This window comes from Mastomys coucha, unplaced genomic scaffold, assembly GCF_008632895.1.
Source record: "Mastomys coucha isolate ucsf_1 unplaced genomic scaffold, UCSF_Mcou_1 pScaffold22, whole genome shotgun sequence".
In the NCBI taxonomy this organism is placed as follows: domain Eukaryota; kingdom Metazoa; phylum Chordata; class Mammalia; order Rodentia; family Muridae; genus Mastomys; species Mastomys coucha.
Window position 1 is genome coordinate 213,631,417 of NW_022196905.1, and position 2,304 is coordinate 213,633,720.

General features: G+C 46.7%; 1 protein-coding gene across 4 annotated transcripts in view; it reads left to right on the forward strand.

The window, feature by feature from the left end:
- Positions 1-2,304, forward strand: part of Tom1 (target of myb1 membrane trafficking protein) — a 34,665-nt gene that overhangs the window by 958 nt on the left and 31,403 nt on the right. The gene's annotated exons all lie outside the window — the stretch shown is intronic.

Genomic DNA, 2,304 nt, shown 5'->3' on the forward strand with positions numbered 1-2,304 from the left:
CACACACACACACACACACACACACACCTACCTGAAGGGTCCTAATGGCATTGTGAAATTGGGAAGGCCGGATCTGAAAGCCAAGGCTTCCCCCAAAGTCGTTGGTCCAGCTCTGTGTTGTAACCACTACTGCAGCTGTTAGTGGCTCTTTTGAGGTTCTCCTCAGTTCTCTGCAAGGGAGCTCTTGTGCCTGAACCAAAACCCCATCATAAATAGATGTTTGAGACCTGGAAAAGAGAAGGCAGTCCTCTTCGCAGATTTCCTATGTGAAAAAGGCAAATTAGTCTGGCCTTCAAAGCCAGCCTCAACGTCCTGAGACTTTTTGGATAAAGTCTTTTGGGTTCAGTGTTTTGAACTGCCTATCAGTTCGAATCTCAGCTTCTCCTCTTGCCCTGAAAGTTGCCTGCCTTGGGCAAGAAGTACTTCTGGGTGAGACTGCTGCTACATCAGTACCTCAGAACACTGACTAAATCTCACTGCTGGACCCTGTCTGCTTTGGGTTCATGTCAGAACAGGTTGGACCTACCCAAGACTCGGGTGGGCAGGTGTAGGGGTCCCAGTAGTGCTCTTTGCAACTGGATAGGAGACTACACATTTTGAAACCTCCCACCAGAAACAGTGGCTCACATCTGTGATCCTATACCCAAGGAGACTAAGACAGGAGGATTGACACAAAATCCCAGGCTAGCTGGATTCTGAAATCAGTTGCAGGGTAGCATAAGCTGCTGAGTAAGACTCAAAACCAAGTGAATTGAGATGAGATGGCAAAGCGGTAAAAGAGTAAAAGAGCCAGGTAGTGGTGGAACATGCCTGGAACCCCAGCCCTCAGGAGGCTGAAGCAGGAAGATTTGAATTCAAGTCCATTCCTGGGCTACATAGAGAGACCCTACCTTGAAGAACAACAACAATGTCAGTGTTCCGTGCTTTTCTGTGTATAGAGATAGAAGCACTGGAGATTGAGTCTGCATTTCTCTCAGTGTTGACCAGGTTGGTCGGGAACTTGAGGACTCCCAGGAGCTTCCAAGTAGAGAAGACCTGACTGGCTGTGATGATTGATGGCCGGGTTTTAGCTTCTTGTATTCTTATAATCCAAGCCCCTCTTTGCTGCAGGAGTAAAGTGGTGTCTTCTCAGGTCTGCTGACTTCCTGCCCTGAGAGTGGAGTCTTATAGGACTGGCATCCTAGAGGATAGCAGTCACTAAGTGGTGCTAATCAGGGCCCAGTGTCACTGGCCTCACAAGTCACATACACCTTGATACTTGCTGGTCTCACTGCCTGGAGTGTGTGCTGGGCTCATTTCTGGAAGCACTGGGTACTGTCACCTCCTCCCTGAGGCTGTTTCCCAACTCCTCATCCAACCTCTGCTCTTTTGTTCTGTCCTCAATCTGCTTCCTGTAGGCACAAAACAGCTCTCACCTCAAGAGAAATCAGAGAGAGTTCATCCTATCCCTGGATCAAATATGAACTGTTGGGACCCAAGAACACAGATTCACATCAGCCCAAATAACATGGTCCAATGTGGAAATGGTTTTATGATACTTTTGTAGTCACAGAGAACAAAAGCAAGCCATAAATCAGGTACTCAGGTTACAGCAAAGCATGAAAATCTATGCTGCATGCCTCAGGTGCTAGCTGATGACATTTCTAACTCTTAGGTTGGTGGACACTAGTTTTCTATTAACTTATTCCAAAAGGCGTTCCCTGGTAGTTACAGAAATGTTAGGTCAGATACAGAGATGAGCAATAAGTAGTTACTAAATGATCTAAAGCAAGGTAATTGGTCTCAAGATGTGCAGCATTCCAACTCTCCACAATCACAAAGTTGCAATCAACCTTCTAACATCTTTAACACTGGTGTAGCTTTCCTGGGAACTTCAGTTTGTAAACTTGAACTCTCTTGCTTGAGAGAAGTTATAAGAAAGCCAGTCCCTCAGTGAGTGCCTGTACAATGAGACAGTATGGGAAACAGCTCCTGCCATCTCATGTTCTTTTTCCACCTCCATCACACTGCTGTATCACCGTCCCTGCAAGTCTGTCCTCAGTGTGGCTTGAGTTGAGATCAGGAGTGATCCCTCCCTTTCCTGATGCCTCAGCACCTAGAAGGAGGTGAAAAGAAAAAGAAAAAAAAGGAAGGATGTGGTTGGTCTTGAGTACAGTGGAGGAGAAAGTTTATTGTAAATAAAAGGGAGAGCACAACCAAAGGCAGAAACCCCTGGGAGAATCCAGAGTGAGTGTAGCTAGACTGAGCTGGACCATGTGCAAACCTCTGGGAGAATCCAGAGTGAGTGTGACTAGACTGAGCTGG